The 17,979-nt window shown below is 42.6% G+C and overlaps 1 long non-coding RNA gene across 1 annotated transcript in view; it reads right to left on the minus strand.

Annotated features, from left to right (window-relative positions):
• The window catches only part of LOC124004835, a 12,067-nt gene extending 168 nt beyond the window's left edge, over positions 1–11,899 (minus strand). The window contains exons 1-3 of the long non-coding RNA XR_006833540.1: positions 11,695–11,899; positions 4,131–4,367; positions 1–407 (exon numbers count right to left, since the gene is read on the minus strand). The exon at positions 1–407 is cut by the window's left edge and continues 168 nt beyond it. This is a non-coding gene — a long non-coding RNA (uncharacterized LOC124004835). The remainder of the gene's footprint in view (positions 408–4,130; positions 4,368–11,694) is intronic.
• Positions 11,900–17,979: the final 6,080 nt, after the last annotated feature.

Below are 17,979 nucleotides of genomic sequence, written 5' to 3' on the forward strand. Positions count from 1 at the left end.
TAGGTACACAGCACATGTCTTGTTTCTAATTCATAGCCCAGTGTATCCAAGAATCAGTGCTTCTCTGTTCATCTTGGATCTTGAGATATTTGCTCTTGTTTTCCACGCCACCACCCCACTTTCTTATTGGCTTAATGAAAGGAAAGAGAACCAATCCTGATTGGCCCTTGTTGGATAACAAAACCCAGGCCAGAGGTCCAACCACATGTCAGAGGCAGCTAAAGTGCTCTGATGTTCAAATGTTGTGGCACAAGTCGGAGTGTAGTGGACAAACATTGTTGTAATGGGCCTGTTCCATTGCAAATACTAGGGATGGGTTGGTAGTTTGTGGGCAACTTCTCTTCTCCCAATGGATTACTGCTCGCTGTCATTTCTGCCCTCTCCCAGTGTTCTGGACCATTATTTGCCTGGAGGAAAAAAAGATAGTATGTTAGAAGCAGGGGTTGGGACCCAAATTATTTTCCAATCATTCCGAACTGAAACCCTATATTTTTTGTTCTTGCTATGGAACGTGCAGGCTACATGTTTAATTGGTCAGAGATGATGGAACTGAATTTTCACAGGTGGGGAGAGAGCGAGAGAAATGGAGGAGCATGGTTTGAAGCGCTGAGCATCATGACATAAATTGGGATTTGGGTATAGGCTATTACTAGCATCAGAACTTCACTGAATTGCAGAATTATATACTAGACATTAGGGATATTTTTGGAACAAAAAATAACATTATTAACCAGTTTTCAAGATTTGAAAATAGCGGTTCTGTTCCAGGAACACGGGAGATTACTTTCGTTCCCAGTTCTGTTTCCGTTCCTTGACATGTTTTGTTATTTTCTGGTTTTCGGTTCTGTTCCCTGAACCGGTTCCAACCACTGGTTAAAATATCACGATAAATAAAACAAACTCACAATAAAGCCAGTACATTATGTGTTAAAATATTTTCTAGTGAACGGACAGTCTCTTTCATATAGCAAAAACCATCAGGGAGTTTCTGACAAGTGGTCTTAGGTGCGCCTGGTCTGGTTTTAGCTGAGGTAAGCCTGCCAGCTAGCCAAGGGGATTGAGGGTGAAGTTGAAAGCCACTCTTGGGAGCCTGGTACACTACGGGGCCATAATGCAAAGAGGAAGCATGTGACACACCCTAAGCTGTAGGAGCTGAGACTGAGCGACTTCTGAGAGCTGGGGGCCCTTTTATTTTAGAGCTACTCAGACAAGCAACTTAAAATCTTACCCAAGGGTCATAGAGTACATAGAGAACCAGACATGATGTTTGCGGTTTTCTGGGTTCAAAACTACAATGGGTAGAGCCAGCATGCTAACTAGCTAGCATCATGTTAGCCATATTAGTTATTAGCTAGAATTATGTTAGCCATATTAGCTTTTAGCCAGAATCATGTTAGCCATGCCAGCTAGCATCTTGATAGCAGTTTAAACTGTACTGTATGTCAATAGGCTAACTACAAGTCAAGGAAGGACATTTCTAATTAAACGTAAAATGAGACAGAAGTGGAGTCACAAAAGGGGTTTAGGGTATTGGTGTCGGTTTGAGTTATTGGGAATCATGGTCTTGTTTTTGTTGAGTGGCCTACAGTGAATGAGCTAGTTAATGGTAAATTTACAACCCCAGCATGTGGGCCAATAAAACCAGGGGGACAGGGGGACATAGAGGACGATGAGAATGATTGTGAGAGGAGGAGAGAAAGAGAAAGAGGGGGAGAGAGTAGAGTGGAGGACTCTGATAATTAAGAGTCTAAGGGAGTGTGAGAGGGGGCACACACTGCTCAGAGCAAACTTTGTGCACAGAATCCTCACTCTTATTTATGCACCCTGTCTATTCTCCCCTCCCTTCTACCCTTTATCTTCTTCCTGGCCTTTCCTCTCTCTCTATTCACTTGTCTCTCCCTCTGAATGAATAGTCACAGCGCTATGGTGTCCCCCCCCACCAACACCCCCACCCCACACCCCTTAAACTCCCCTTCTAGCTCAGTCTTGAATAGGGAGTCGAATTGAGCAAACAGTCAGCCTGTCAGCTCAATAGGAGGTCTGGCCGTGAACTTCAAGTCCTTCCCAGGCCCCCAGCGTCACATTGGGGAGAGAGGCAGGGAGTGGGGAGGGAGGTGTGGGGTTGGGAGGCTGTGGGGAGACAGGAGGGAGGGGGGTGAGTGGGAGCCACAGACACAGCCAGACTTTAGGGGGCCCCTACGTGCCAATATTGGGGGGACCTCTGCCTTCCACAAAAGTTCCCAAGACTGGAGCTTTTGCTGGAGGTATGGGGGAGGGTGCTCCAGGTCCCAGCTGCCTCCCCCCACCCTCTAGTCTAGGCAGGAGGGGTGTGTGCAGACGGGACAGTGTCTGCCCCCTGCCCAAACTCCAGCCCTCCAGACCCGCACACTCAGACGCAAGCTGCTGACTGTGCCCACCCACCCCCTCGACTCGCCTCGCTCCCAGCCCGCACAGGCCACACATCATCTCATTACCCAACGCCAGCCACTCCACTGTCTACTGTTTGTATTGTTTTGGGCTCTGCATAATTGACACAGTAAATTTAGAATGGCCCTGGCCCCTGCTCAATCTACCACCTGTTTACAGAGACTGCCCGTGATTAGTGGGTTTGCATTAGATTAGACACTGTTACTATTAAGGTTCTCATGCGATGTTTTGTTAGACTGGCTCCAAAACATAGAAACTTAGACAAAAAAAACTGCTACCAGCTAATGGTCCGATGAAGCTCCAATGTGAATGTTGTGGTTTTTTCATGATTTTCTTCTCTCCCCACATTTGGCTTAATCAGACGCTATAATTGATTTTAATAACCTTAATAAATTCATTATGTCTCGTCCGAAAAGCAATGTCTCTGTAGACCTCATGCAGCGGAACACCTTGGCGGGATTGGCGACGAGACAGACTTAATAGCACTCTAGTGTTTCACCGTCCATATGCATGGGTAGTAACTCAGTAGCCTATCCATTAGCAATGCTCTGGCACTGTACAGTATCTTAGCCGTAGCAGTGTCTCGACCTCCAGTACGCAGACACAAACAAAGGGAGTTCTCTCCGTGTGGCACGGACAATGGCACACATTGTTTACCGGCTGCCTTATTTAATAGGACCCAGCCGACTCTAATTGGTGTTTTGGTTATTAAGCGGTTTTTAAACTTGCAGCTCTCTGCTCTGAATAAAGGAGTCGCTACAACAAGCTTGCTTAGGAGAACAATACACGACTTGTCTCAGCACCAGCACCAGCTCCCCCAACACCTCACCCACCAACACAAAGACAGCTTTCCGCTACTGAGACCTCGCTATCATACTCTCATTCGGCCTCTGCCTCTCTCACTCCCTCTCTCTGTCCCTCAACCACACTCACTCTCTCCTGGTCCCTTTCGCTAAGTGTTGGTGTTGTACTGCAGTGTCTGTCTGAGTAGCATATTCACTGACTCGTGGACGTCACAGTTCTGTCCTTTAAAGAGGTGCTCTGAGCTGCTTTTAGAATGTTTAACTAAACAGTCATTTGCGTAAATCTATACATGTCAGCAAATCAGGATAATTAATTGCAAAAAAGGAATGATAAGACTTGGTAAAAATAAATATTGCAAAAAGCGTACACTGTCTTTGATTACTAATGATAATAAGAATAGTGATGATATAATATAGCCCTAGCTAATATTCGTTAATAGTCTCTGGGTGTAACTATCTTATATAATATGCTAAATGTGGAACATTCATGTCTCAGTTATTCTGACCAGGGAATACGGCCCGCGTATTTCAACCAAAATGGCAGCCGCCGCCATGTCGGGCGTGTGTGAAGAGGATGGCACAACAATTCCCAAACGGGAAGAAAACTGGGCTGTTCAGAGCACAGATGCCCACTGAATGCCTGAGAGAGAGCAAGAGCGAGGAGGGATTTAATGCAAGCACACACACAAAAACCCCAGCCTTCCTCCCCCCTCCATCAGCGTGTCTCGTGATTTCTGCAATTAGCAAACACATCTGAGGTGCTTAAAGGCAAGGCCAGCCTGGCAGAGGGAGGGAGCGAGAGAGAAGGGAGGGTCCGGAGGAGGAGGAAAGGATGGGGTGATGGTGGTGGTGTTATGGAGGCGTGATGCAGCATGGCGGGCGCAGGGCTGTTGTTGTTACCTGCTCTCTCTGGTCCTCACTTCCATTTCATGCCAGCGAGCGTCGTCCTAAGATGGTGGCGTGGGTTGCGTCTCGCGGTACAGGAGAATGGGGAAGGCAGCTGAGGATGAAGCGAGGGAGGGGAGAAGAGGAGAGGAGATACGGAGGAGAGGGAGTCAGAGTCAACAGCAACCTCTCCGCCTCTCCCTGTTTTTCAGCCTCATTTTGCCAGCATTCTGTCATGGTGGTGTTGGTAGTCTGCACAAAAAATAAGAATAGGGAAAGAGATGAGGCAAAAAGAGAAAATGTGAGTATGCAGTTTAACCAGCCGAGATACACATACATGCATATGTATGTATACACACACCCACACACACACCTTTTCATGTATTTTCTCATGGTACAGTCTGCCCCTGAGCATGCAAATGACTTTCATTATGCAAATGTGTGCAAATCAGATCCAACCATCTGAGAATCTAGCCTGGGAAGAAAAAAAATTGACACAGAGATTGAATGAAAGAATGAAAGAGAAAGAGAACAGGGGGAAAATCCTTTTGAGTGGCAGGAGGCGGTAAGTTAGGTAAATGGTATGTGGAGGAACAACAGTGGCCCCAATTGGACAAACACGATTACCTTTTGTATTATAAAGATGTCTTGTCTTTTTTCTGACTGCACTGTATTTTTTGAATTTCACATGTGATTGTGATCTTTGGTGAAGTTAATGTGATAATGTGAAGCTATACGTGAAAACATTTGAGCAGGCGAGAAACCATGATCTCGTGAAAGAAATGTGACATGAGGATGCAACATTTTTACATTTTTTAAATGTTTTACACAATGTGAAACTGCTTATTTCACATGTTGCTTTTACTGCAAATCTCGTGAGGTGAAAACTTTATTCTCCACACATGTGAAAAAGTGGTGTTGACATGTGAACTCTAAATGTAATACATGTGAAGATATTGTTTCACGTGAACAACTAATCTCACGTGTCTCTTTTCATGTTTTTCTTTGGAAGGGAAGTAATGAAATAATATTGGAGTTTTAAGGTAAGTGGTACGCTGTTCAGATAAAATAGTGTAATACTGTATATTTAATCGATATGATTAAATTTGATCACTTAGGGACGCAGCTGGGATTTAAAATCACACTCTCTATATTTGGAGTACGCTGTTCTTTCTGCTGTGTCACAAAGTCTGTAGTATTCTCAGAAGTCCTCCACAGATTAATTACCTACAATGCATCTCTGCAATTAGCTCAAGAGTGCCATCTGCGCTGCTATTTTAGTTCTAAATGAATATGACTATTATCTCATCATTGATTTCCTTTACTTATTTCATCAATTTGGGGGTTTTCTATATAGTTGACAATATGTTGGTGGGGCATATTATTTACTTACTCCTGAATCACAATGATAAATATAATAGTTATTATTGAGTGTTTTTTTTAACAAAGCTGAGATTTACTTTGAAGTCCAAAGTATAGGAATAGAGGTAAAATCAGTTATTGGGACAGACATGGTGGCGTAGCAGGAAGATCGTATGTAATGCCTTGAACCAAGAGGTTGTGAGTTCATATCCCAGGGGAGGACATAAATAAATAAACAATGTAATCATGTGTGTAAAATATGTAAATTGAAGTGACTGTGGGACATTTTGTTTGCAGGGCATGGCCTATGTAATCATGTGAAATATCCCAAAATGTACTGTAAATCCTACCAAAACCACATGAAAGGTTACGTGATCATGTGAAAATATAATCTAATACAGTGGTAGAAAGGCTGTGAACTAAAATATGCTATTGGAGTCACAGATGGTTGGCTGCATGGGATCAAATGTTGAGAAACTTCATCATAACAAAGACAACAATGCTACAGTATCAACATGCTAGGTTGATGAAGAGGTTGCTGGAGCTACAGTATCAACATGCTAGGTTGATGAAGAGGTTGCTGGAGCTACAGTATCAACATGCTAGGTTGATGAAGAGGTTGCTGGAGCTACAGTCTCAACATGCTAGGTTGATGAAGAGGTTGCTGGAGCTACAGTCTCAACATGCTAGGTTGATGAAGAGGTTGCTGGAGCTACAGTCTCAACATGCTAGGTTGATGAAGAGGTTGCTGGAGCTACAGTATCAACATGCTAGGTTGATGAAGAGGTTGCTGGAGCTACAGTATCAACATGCTAGGTTGATGAAGAGGTTGCTGGAGCTACAGTATCAACATGCTAGGTTGATGAAGAGGTTGCTGGAGCTACAGTATCAACATGCTAGGTTGATGAAGAGGTTGCTGGAGCTACAGTATCAACATGCTAGGTTGATGAAGAGGTTGCTGGAACTATTGTATCAACATGCTAGGTTGATGAAGAGGTTGCTGGAGCTACTGTATCAACATGCTAGGTTGATGAAGAGGTTGCTGGAGCTACAGTATCAACATGCTAGGTTGATGAAGAGGTTGCTGGAGCTATTGTATCAACATGCTAGGTTGATGAAGAGGTTGCTGGAGATATTGTATCAACATGCTAGTTTGATGAAGAGGTTGCTGGAGCTACAGTATCAACATGCTAGGTTGATGAAGAGGTTGCTGGAGCTATTGTATCAACATGCTAGGTTGATGAAGAGGTTGCTGGAGCTATTGTATCAACATGCTAGGTTGATGAAAAGGTTGCTGGAGCTATTGTATCAACATGCTAGGTTGATGAAAAGGTTGCTGGAGCTATTGTATCAACCTGCTAGGTTGAGGAAGAGGTTGCTGGAGATATTGTATCAACATGCTAAGTTGATGAAGAGGTTGCTGGAGATATTGTATCAACATGCTAGGTTGATGAAGAGGTTGCTGGAGCTACAGTATCAACATGCTAGGTTGATGAAGAGGTTGCTGGAGCTTCAGTATCAACATGCTAGGTTGATGAAGAGGTTGCTGGAGCTATTGTATCAACATGCTAGGTTGATTAAGAGGTTGCTGGAGCTACAGTATCAACATGCTAGGTTGATGAAGAGGTTGCTGGAGCTACAGTATCAACATGCTAGGTTGATGAAGAGGTTGCTGGAGCTACAGTATCAACATGCTAGGTTGATTAAGAGGTTGCTGGAGCTATTGTATCAACATGCTAGGTTGATTAAGAGGTTGCTGGAGCTATTGTATCAACATGCTAGGTTGATGAAGAGGTTGCTGGAGCTATTGTATCAACTTGCTAGGTTGAGGAAGAGGTTGCTGGAGCTATTGTATCAACTTGCTAGGTTGATTAAGAGGTTGCTGGAGCTATTGTATCAACATACTAGGTTGATGAATAGGTTGCTGGAGCTATTATGTTAGCCTTTGCATTGTTTTAGCATTAAATAGTCAAGCATATTGTAGTGGTGCTTTTCCATGTCATTCTCCGGCCAAGCTACACATGCAAGTTGCCCAAGAGCTACAAACTAACTCCACCAATCTGGGTTGGAATCTACTAACTATCTACCAGCCTAGCCTATACATGACCTTTGGTGAACCAAAGAAGAGAGCAGACTAATCGGGGAGGAGAGAGCTGCTATCTGTTTTCACTCTCAGGCTAGAGGAAGGAGGCAGCTTTTGTTTCTGGGTGCCAGTAGGGAGGCACTATTTTGTAGGCTATAATGGGGGAGTAGGGATAGGGGTGAAGGAAAGAGCCTTGGAGTATGAAAGAGTAGGTTAGGAGGAAGGGAAGGGCAGTACTAGAGGGGGTGGGGTACCACTGAATGGTGGCAAACCTCTCCTAATTGGCACTTGACATTTTTCTGCCATTGGCACGAAAGTGGGCCGGCTTTCAAGCCCGCTCCGAGTCCTTGTTGGAAAAGTGCCATATGCAAATATGGCGAATGGGTTCCATTATGAAGCTTCTGATATTAACAGCTCAGGGAACAATGAAATTGTGTGCTTACTCTGGACTCGTAGGTGTGTGAGCGAGAACAAGACAATGGCTGCCATAGCAGCTTCGGTCTGAACAGCCCCTTCACATGACGTTCTGACAAGTCATTTCACCAGAATGGCCTTCTGTGGACTGAGGCTCTGTCAGGCTCTGTCCAAAGCTTTGTTCAAGACTGAAATAGTGTGTTTCAGTTTGTGCAATATTTGCCAAACTTCTGAAAATGTAATCTTTGTCTTTTTGTTGAGAGGCTCTTTTTCCTAACTGTTAAAATATACAGAAAATTATTTGCTTTTTTCAGAAAATGCATCCTGTGTTAAAGCATTACCAGTTGAGCACATTGTTCTAAATGCTAGAATGTACAGTGTTCTGAAATCCTTCTGATATTTCCCTATTTGGATTGTTTACCTTTCACTAGCTCCCTGGGGCAACAGTGGAGGGAGATCTAAACATAGCTCCCTGGGGCAACAGTGGAAGGAGATCTAAACATAGCTCCCTGGGGCAACAGTGGAGGCTCCCTGGGGCAGATCTAAACTAAACATAGCTCCCTGGGGCAAACATAGCTCCCTGGGGCAACAGTGGAAGGAGATCTAAAAATAACTCTTTGGGGCAGTGGAGGGAGATCTAAACATAGCTCCCTGGGGCAACAGTGGAAGGAGATCTAAAAATAACTCTTTGGAGACAAATCAATGATGAATTGTAGCAAAACTGAGAAGCATTTTCAAAGACCAAGAAATGATGAGAGACTGATCTTGGACAGCTAGGCCAAACAAACTCCCAGCACTAACTTCCAAGAGGAAACATATAAAGCAGATTGTCAAAGGCCGTAAAGCAGTTCCATCTTTATCTCCACACAAGTCGAAACTGTCAGGGAGGAAACAGAACAACGGTTCCAACAATATAGCATCCAACTCCGGTGTGGTCCGAACCAAGTCAAAGTACACCTGTTACTGCTAAGTTACCAAACTTGATCTCCTTTGTCTGGGTGGGCCCATTGACTTCTGTAAATGCCTGAAATACATGAATTTCTCTGTGAGCGACAGGGAGGCGGGGGCCACTTTAGAAATGGCAAAGTCTGCCTCTCTGTACCAGCCCAGCAGTGAAGCAGTTTTCCACTCTGTTGGTGTGTTCTGTTGAGAGAAAGGGAGGCAGAAAAAAGGGGTAAGAATCACTGGGCCTTTTTCAGAAACCCGTCTGGCTGTTAGGACCCGGAGGTGCTGAAATGCTGGTAAAGGAGCCCATTGTCTCCCTGTGACAAGTGTACTAGCTCTATTGACTGTAAAGTCTACTGGTGTGGGGCCGTCAGGGCCCGGCCACAATGCCTGCTTTTCTACTTCACACTTGGAGTTTAAATCTGCTTGCCTAGTGCCTGAAAGCTAAGACAAATCCGCCAAACCCTCTCTCTGCCTCCCTTCCTTTCTCCTCTCCCTCCCTCCCTCCATCCTTTCTCTTTATCCCCCTCTCTCTTTCCCTGCCTCCACTCCAGATAGGGCTACAGTAGAGTCCTGGAGGATTTGTGGAACTCCTGTTTTTGTGCCATTTTCAGGCAGGCAGTGCTAAGGCCGTCTTTCCTCTGGGGCAGGGTTGCAAAATTACAGGAACTTTCAATGAATTCCCTGGTGTTCCAGAACTCCTGATTTTGCAACTGTACTCTAGGGTCCCTAGTGTGGACTGTTATTGACATGACTGTGCCACACACAGTTATCCTCCTTATCGCCACAAACAAAACAGTTGCACCAGTACCCACATCTTCATGGGCATCTGTTACTGACATCATATCATCGTTTCTTCAAATAGTATTCATGCTTATCGTACAAACTGTTGCTAATTGGAGAAAAAAATGTTTTTACTGCCTGAAAAAGAAATACAAACTGATGTCAGAAAGCTAATCTAACTTTGCTGAAATCTCTACCTAGAAATGTTGTCATTCAATCAAATTTGACTTGCATAACACTTTGTAAAAAGCCAATTTGTCACATGAACAGCCACAATGGCATGTATATAAAACCACAGATAACAGCCAAGAACAGTCATTGGGGCCTTGTTCCAGTTCCCCTGGATTATTTCGTTGGTAATGACAGTAGCTAGGGAAAACAGACAAAGAGCCAGGTACCACTGTGCCACCGGAGGTGGTGACATCACCGCCTGTCACTTCCTGTCAAGGCCCTCGTCTCTCTCGCTCCCTCGCTGAGCCCTGAGCTCAAATGTCACACTCAGCACCTGCAATGCAGCAGGCAGGGACCGCTGCACAACCCGCTAAGATTGACATTGTGAGTGTTGTTGCTATACAAACGCTCCAACAGGAGTTTCAGTCTAGTCCAACGTGCCATATTGGAGTCAACATTGTGTTTGTTATCAAAGCAGAATTCAAATGTATAAATTTAGCAGAGTACATGTGATTGAAACCCTGTTTAGGCCATTGATCACCAGATGAATAACATGTTTTTCAAACATACTGGTGCTTTAGTATACAATTTACTCTCCAATTTCTCTGTAATGTCTTGAAGCTATGGAAGGCTGATTTGGCCGAAAGACAGAAAAATCATACTAGAAGCCTCACTCGACATGATTCTTTTTCTAGTTGAAAAGAAATCAACATCCTTGCCTTGATGGCTGATTGAAGGTGTGAAGATCTGATTGACCAATTACTCCCCACTATGGGCTGAGGCCCGGATTGTTCCCTCTCTCATGGCTCTGTCACTGGGGGCAGTTTCTGGTTGATTGCCCTCGGACCACTCCCCCACAGAGCCCCACACAGTGGCATTCAACAAGATCCATCAGGCCTTTCCACATGGTAGCACCTCATGCAATGGAGGCTTCGCCATTGGCACATTCACAACCAAGCCAACTGTCACCTCAAATCAAACTCCCAAACAAAACCAAAATCAAACACCTTCCCATATGAAAGAAAGAGGGGGAGAAATCAAATAAACAACCATCTAGCTTAACAAAACTGGCCTCAAACAAATCTGTCCAGTCGACTATGTGCTGGCAGGGGACATGATCATGGGATTAACTTAAAAAGTCCATTGTAAACTTCCACAATCCAAATAACGTATGACTAGAGGCTATAATAAGCAACCATACTTTCTATTCATTTCACCTGTTTTCCAACAGCCTTAACTAAAAACCCATCAGCCAAGTACAGAATTGCTACAGTGATAGGATGGTGTTACTTGCAGCTACTGACTGGCCAATTTGTTAAGCATTTCGGCAAAGTCCGCAGTCAGCACCATTCAGGTTGGTGTTGGTTCTTTGGGACCCGCCCACCACTGCTGGCCATGTGATCGTAAGGATAAGCTGCTGCATGCAGCCCCACACAGAGGGATCGGGGGATTATTAGATTACAAGTGATCCTGTTTGACCAACCGGGCTGCGAGGGACCAATACCATCGGCCATGTGCAAATATGAGGAAATATGTGTATGGCATTGTGTATAACTCATTATTTTTAGAGATCAATCTCAAAGCGATCAGGATTTCCCAACTCTACGGCTCAGGGGAAAATCTCAATGCCTCAAAAATGTGAATACTAAAAGATGTACATTTATAAGAAACTCAACAAATACTCAAACTCTCAAATCTACTGCTAAAATTCTCAAAGGCAATTGTGATATATTTGACGGAATAACGGAGACAGATAGTTGTAATTGTCATGTACACATACACACATAAACCTGTGTAATTGGATGACATCACACGACTTACTTGACTTTTTCTTCTGCTTCCGTGTCCTATGATGTCGGCCATTTTTGTTGCTTGTTTTGCTGTGATTGGTAGAATGGGGTGGTGCAGCATGGGGGATATGTGTTGGGGATCTTGGTGCCTTTCAGGAGCGTAATGGGATTCTTGTTACTTTCGGTTATCTAGCTTTATGAAGAATGTACACCACTCATACAGCTAGATAACCAAAGATAACAACCAACCCCTAAGGCTGCCCATCCTCTTGTGCCACAGGTGATATGCATGGGCCAGATTCTGACCTATAATCAGGAAAAAGGCCGTATAAACAATCAGAAAAATGAAGACTTGAATTTCCCTTTAAGAGCACCCTAAGTAAACGTTAGCAGTTCTATAGAGAGGTCTGGTCACATTCATGCAGAACCTAAAATGTAAGAAATGCTGATGATTTTAAATTAATCAACTTTAATCAAATGTGTGCTTAACAGTTCACAAAATACCAGAACCTCCTGACCCTCTGCTTAAAGTACTCATCAGCAATTGGCCTGCCAACATTTCCCTGCCAATCCACCCTCACTGTTCTGCTGTTACAAAGCCTTTGATTGGATGGCCAGCCCATAACATGGCAGCCAAAGCCTTGACTCCTCAAAGTCCAATAATCAGCGTGAGGCTTGATCAAAACACCAGTCCAAACTGGTTACGGCGCCAGTCTTCCCAGACCACCCCTCTCCGCCCCTATGGTGAGGCAGTCTCTCACAAGGACTGGCTCCATAGGAGGGTGATGGCTTCAATAGCCGCCCCCCGCCATGTCCAAAATGTATTTTTTAAATTAAAACCGTTTTACTGTAAGATGCAGAGAGAAGGGTTTGTCTCTTGCGTTTGCATATCTATCAGAGATTCCACACTAAATTGGGGAGGGCATGTTCAAGGTTGGTGTCAGAATACGGCACAAAAGCACAAACACACACAAGTGCAAACCTACACACACAGATACACACACACAGACACACACAGAGTACACACATTTATGGCACATCGCACAAGGGCCAATAAAAAGTTTTTCTGTGTGCCCAGCCCCACATCGAGGCTCCTCCCATCTATACGTGTTCTAATGACTGACAGGAGAGATGGAGGGAGAGCGAGAACAACAGAGAACATTCTCCCCTTTAGTGTACACATCTTTACCTGTAGTCTCATACTGTTGGCAGACAACACATCCTCTCCTTACTGTCAGCTAGAACAAGGATTCAAGCATGAAAGTGTCTTCTATCTTATTTTGGTTCATAATCTACCAGTCACCATAAGGATTTCTAACCACCTTTATCATTTCTTACTACATTATGATACACAAGGACAAAGCAAGGTTCTTTGAAAGCCTCCGCACTCGCAAACATGCATATTCCATACAGTGCATGCACATACACCCATGCAAGCAAGCACACACACACACGTGCAAACCAAACAAAAGCATGCACACATGCTGGAAATAAGAATGCCACTATCTTTCCTGAAAAAGTGACTATTCACTCAGGAAGGTATTTCTTCCTGCCAAGGCCAAAATGACATCAAAACAAAATACTGATGCAGTTACAGAAATGTCCTGATCTGTACGTGTTTTTTTTGTCAGAGAGAATTTACATGTTACAACATCATTTGAAATGATATCTGACATGGATATTAGGTAAACTTAGATCAAATAATAAGACTTGATTATATAAGCATAAAGGGTTATCAGTACATCTATCGCAGTGATTAATTTGATTGTACTTATAAAGCATGAAATTATTTTGAATTATATTGTCCCAGGATTAATATTTGAAATTCAACAAAATAATAATAATAATTGGCTGTTTTTTTAATACTGTACACAGTATGTGTTTTTAAATTGCTCAGTTATTAGATCAAATAAATAGTCATAATACTTTAATCTTTAATCGTGTAATACTTTAAGTAACATTATATTCTCAACATTATTTTGAAAACAATCAAAAATATGTATTTTGTGTTATTTTCAAGAAATGACATTTAACATGTATTTCGTCGTTTGCAGTGGAGAGTTGTTGTTTTTATCAGCCTATTTTATTAACCTATATTATTATCAGTATTACTGTTATTATTATACTGTGCAAATTCCAAATAGTTTGATACGCAGTTGTGACGATTCCTTCTGATAACGTCGATGCATTTGACCAACTTTATTTCAAGTAATAATAATAAACATTATTTAAGGAAATAAAGTAAGAAAGAATATGTTTCATATTAGGCCTACATTGCACCAGATGCGATTACAAAGAACTCACACTGCGCATCTGTAACGAAGCTCATGTCAGATTCAGCACCACAATTAGTGGACAGCTGCCTTGTATCTTAGTAGCCTTCAGTGCCAGGATTTCAACACCAAAATCCCCGATAAGCATATTAACTATCATACAATCCGTTTGTTAAAAATAACTGCATTTGTTTTCTTGTTTTAACAGTTGAACCTAGGCCTACCCCTTGGTAAATTCAGATAGGCTTCTATGGCGCAGTAACATGCCAAGGAGAGAGCCGGTTCGACTGTCTATTACTGCATCTTGCCAACCACATAATTGTCAAGGGGTATATCTCTTTCAGCCATTCATTCAGTCATTCAGTCATTCATTCAAACAAACCTAATCACTCCTCGCCATTGTATAAGACGTTGGGGACGTCCTTCAAATGTATGCTTAGGAATGATTGAAAATGGTTGATGAAGCAATACACAATGCACATATTTTCTGTAGATTTATTTGAGGTACAAAGAAAGTAGTTATAGCTTTATAATAAAGTGATTAATGTATGCCATTGAGATATGACGTGATTCGATGTAATTAAATCCAACCTGATCTGTAATGTATTGGCACATTGCTGTTGCTCAGGTCTCAATGCTTATGCACGAGGCACGAACTGAGGTCATTTCTAAATGTTCATCATATGTAATTGGCGCGGTCGATGGAATCTGTTGGCAGAGGGCCTAAGCTACTGTAGCCTACCGCTGCACACTGGAACCTTGTGGCGTCATTATACCAACAACGTCCACTGCTACTGAAAAATGAGGAGCTTGACAAGTATGAACGTAAAGGTGTAGATAAGCAGTAAAATAACATTTAATCTCTGTATTCTCTTGTGAAATGATGATTGATACAGTATTAATATCCATAGGCTTAGTCAATTTGTAATATTTTAACTATTGAATCGAATGGACTAAGTTTTCAATGGGTACTTGTACTGCACTCTTATGCACAAATAATATCATATAGGCTAATCGAATTACAAAAGGTTGGTGTTATCGAGTATACTTGGGACATCCCTACCCTAAACCCTAACCCTAACCTTAACCTTACCTCAACCATATCCATATACATATTCATAACCATAACCCATTACCTAACCCTAACCTTAACCCTTACCTTAACCATTTTACAAGTCGACTTCAACGGGGTATGGACGTTCCAAGGATCCCGGAGAGCACGAACCAACTACAAAAAGTTACGATTTTATCAAAACACGTCCCACAATGTCTCTTCCATTTGGAATTTGTGCAAGTGATTTAACTGAGTTAAAGTGAACAATTTCTAAGCTATACCTGGCCAGTTATTAAGACTGTAAAAGTGTGTGGTGTATTTATATTACCTATGACACCTGCTCTGTTGCGCCTATAAGTCTCTCCATTGAAACCTGAAAAAAACAAAAACAAGAAACGCTTATTTTCCAACCCATCTGCAGTCGTAAAGTCAAAAATTTCAACAACCCAATTTCGTTTGAACTGAGTATATTACTTTTGTTATTGTCCCTACAGACAGGTACGAGGCCTCAAGCCTGCATCTGCCCTTCTAGATATGACGTTGAGGCGAAATAAAACCACTACATGGTCCAAGATAGTAGGCTAAAATTCACGAGAGCGTTATTATGTAATCTACCTGTATACAGGCATCTGAGCTAGATAGGTACCCGAGTCTAGAGGTAGGACACGCCCCAGATGACATCTCCAAAAGCACCCTAAAGACATATAGGCAATAGGCAGATCGATTTTTAGACAAGGCCTTCAACAGTACTCGTCAAAAACCGAGTCAGACCTACATCACGCACAACCCACAATCCAGCTAGGTGCTTGGAAGAGATGTGCACATTAAATTATTTGCAATTTAATAAAGAAAACACGGACGTTTATGGATAGAATGTCACCAGATGTAGCACGAACTATAAAACCAAACCAAACAACAACCTGGCTGTGCAAAAACCAATTCGCTTTTTCATCTTAGGCAGCAAAATGCAAGCGTTATAATTTCATGTAATTCTGCAGTCTCTTTATTTACACATCATACCATGGCCTATGACAACTAATGTGTATGCAATGTGCTATTGCGGATTATTAACGTATATATTAGTGTCCTGTACAGGCATACCAATATATATAAATATAGTACTACTTCACAAACCATAATGGAAATGCATATCCATGGTCTATGCTCCAGTAACGCGCACACGTGTGCTCAGAAGGCCGGGTATTCGACGTGCACGTGCGGATTTGATGGCCTTGTGATTCTCCATCCACCCGCTATAGGTGTGAGCAGTAGTACTTTATACTATTGCTATTAAGCGTTTTCATTATCTGGACTCGAATCTCAAATGATCAATTGATCAAGGCCTTGCCTACATTTTGAATAGGCGAATTGTCCTTAAAACTATAGAAGTTGAATAATAGGCTACATTATTGTAGACTACATTATGTGGCAAATTACACGGCGGATGACATGTAGACTATTTTCTTGTGATGTTTTATAAGTACATCTGGCTTCATGAATTATTTATGTAGAAATTGTATGGTATGTAAAATGACATATGCGTTATATTACCTCTGTGAGTCTGCGTCTGTCTGTGTTGATGCATGTGGAACATTGCAGTGTGAGGGGCATGGTTAGTCTACTCTATGGTGCGTAATGGAGGTCGTTATATCAAGCCCCCTAGCCTAAGATTGACCATATCCCATCTTTCTTTGTTTGTGCAAAACTATTAAACTGTAATAGGTGAAGTGTTGGGTGTACTGAATGAGAGAGCTGTGTCGTATCTAATACATTGTGAGCCTGCCCTTCCAGTCATTAAATTCAAGTGAGACCACATCCAAAATTGAGGATATATCGAAATGGTTGTTTCCATATGCTACAAATATAATTTCAGGCTACAAAATTAAGGCAAGCTGTAATGGATAGGCTAGTTGTTTTTTTGTCTGGTAGGCTATCGAATGTCCGGACACCGTGCAATAGAAATTATCATACGCAATCTTCAAATGAACATAACCATTTGAATTGATAGCCTATTCGAATGATACAGGAAAACCGGTGCCAGAGACGCATTTATTGCGGCCGATATTGTACGAATAGCATACCGTGAGTGCCAAACCCACCACGATAAAACGATTTTTAAATATTTGTTCTGTTTTATGCTATACATGCATGCAAAATTACGACTGCGTTGTCCACATCCGCTTCAATAGCACGCAACAGAACATACATTCTCTCATCATATATGCCATACTCACCCCGGTGTCTGCCAGCCACGGTTACAAACGCTCTCCACAACAATCAACCAAGCGAGTCAAGAGATGTAGAACAACTGAGCGCTTGTAGGTTGGCTCGCGCCTGGTCTTGAGCTTCATGGCTGCAGCTCGCTGTGACGTCGCGCTGGCCCCATCCATTCATATTTTCGCGGCTGGGTCCCCCTTGTTTATAATCGAGATTATTTTCCATAGAGATGGTGTTCGCCTCCCCCCACGGAGAGCGAAGTGAACCGTTCGCTGTGCCTCGCACTCGCCATTCCTCTTGTACAATGCATATGAACTTAAACATGCCTGCCAAAAAAACATATAGCATTGCCAAGACCCTCCCCTTATGACACGACAGTAGGGGCCTCTCTGACACGATGCAGCTCTATTGTGTCCCCTCCCCTCTGAAATTAAGAAAACTGGCTGCGATATGAATATATTCGTCTCTCCCAACCATGGTTTTGTATAACGGTAAATGTTATCGCCCTCAAGAGTGCACGTGTCCAATATATTCGTCTCATATAGGCTAAGCTACTACAATCCTTTATGTCTGTTCATGGCGTCCATTTTCTTGTGATTTCATGCCAATGGTACGAGGTTGAGGTTATATGAATCAGTGATATGGGCTTCAATAATCCACTTGGGATATATTTCTAATATTGAGTGAAATAACTCTATAACTCCAAAGTGTAAAAAGTTTGTCATGGCTGGTTGGAGTGAGTTTTAGACCCTGGCTCCTGTGGGATTATATG

The sequence above is a fragment of the Oncorhynchus gorbuscha genome, linkage group LG19 (assembly GCF_021184085.1).
Source record: "Oncorhynchus gorbuscha isolate QuinsamMale2020 ecotype Even-year linkage group LG19, OgorEven_v1.0, whole genome shotgun sequence".
Taxonomy (NCBI): Eukaryota; Metazoa; Chordata; class Actinopteri; order Salmoniformes; family Salmonidae; genus Oncorhynchus; species Oncorhynchus gorbuscha.